Genomic DNA, 1391 nt, shown 5'->3' on the forward strand with positions numbered 1-1391 from the left:
TTTTTGGTTTTTTTTCGGAACCGGGGATTGAACTCAGGCCCTTGTGCTAAGTGCTTATTCCACTGAGCCATCTCCCCGGCCCCTCCCAAACATATTTTTCATGCTGCTGTGCTATTCTACTAGTAGAATTCTGAGACATTAATATTGTTTGTTAAAACTTATGTGGGAGGGAAGAAGTGTAATTCAGTTGTAGATTGCCTGTCCAGCCTGTGTAAAGACCTGAGTTCGGTCCCTAGCACCACAATTAATAAATAAATAACTTAGTTAGATTTGTTTTTGTTTGTTCATTCACAAATTCTGGAAAACTTCCTAAGACAAATTTTCACCCTAGGAATACTACTACTGGTTCTGGAGGTTTGTGTTTTAGGAAGAATTTCGGGGACTGCTACCATAGCTTTCAGGACCCTATTTATGGGTACCAGAACGTGAGATGATGTGGCACTTTCCTAGGTTTTCATAGCTAAAAAAAGAGAATCTTTAATTGGCTTGCATAGCTAAATATTGAAGCCCAAAGCCATTAATTTCTGACTTTTACATGTGAGTCCTATTTTGGTGCACATTGGTCAACACAGTTAATCTGTTCCTGCTTGGCATTTTCTGGTGACCAGATAAGTGGATATGTACTCCTGCATATTTGATGACGAGAGCCTAGCTCTCTCTTCTGTACTTCACTGTCAATTAAAGAAATTGTGTATTATCATAAAAAGTTAAAACTGACTCCCCCTTCCAATACCTGTGCATAAAATCAAAACTCACAGTTAGGAGAGCTATCTAAGGACCCTTTTGAACCTCCCTAAAGCCTAGTCCTTGGTAATAACCTGAATCCCAATGAAAAGCAAAACATATCACAAAAACAGTGCAAACACATGATATGTAGAATAAATGGAGTGCCTTTTGGTGCTTATGGTGTCCCTTCTTATTTGAGGCACAAAAAAAAGGTCTCAGATGGAATCAGCTGGGCCTAGAGATGGAGGTCAGCAGTAGAGCTCTTGCTGAGTATGCACAAGAGCCCAGGGTTGAGACCCAGAACCATTAAAAACAGAAGACAAGGAAGAGAGAAAGTAACTCCTGAAACATGAAGCATGCACCAAAATTTTATGCACTGATTTTCATGGATCATCCTCAAAGCTGCTCCATGATCCTAACTAAAAGAATTATTGAATTCTATCTCTTTATTATTGTGAGCTGTAACAGAGAAGGGAGAACAAAGCATGAATTACCACAGAGCAAGCACCCAAGCAGCTGCCCTTCCAGGTCAAGAGACACTGCAAGCACTGGAAGTTCCCATTCTGCTCACTCCCTATTATTTCACACTTCCTGCTTGCTGAGGTAAACACTGTCCTGGGTTTGTGATAAACATTGTTTTGCTTTTCTTTATGGTTTTACTAAGC

Source organism: Octodon degus, unplaced genomic scaffold, assembly GCF_000260255.1.
Source record: "Octodon degus isolate 3935 unplaced genomic scaffold, OctDeg1.0 scaffold00065, whole genome shotgun sequence".
Taxonomy (NCBI): Eukaryota; Metazoa; Chordata; class Mammalia; order Rodentia; family Octodontidae; genus Octodon; species Octodon degus.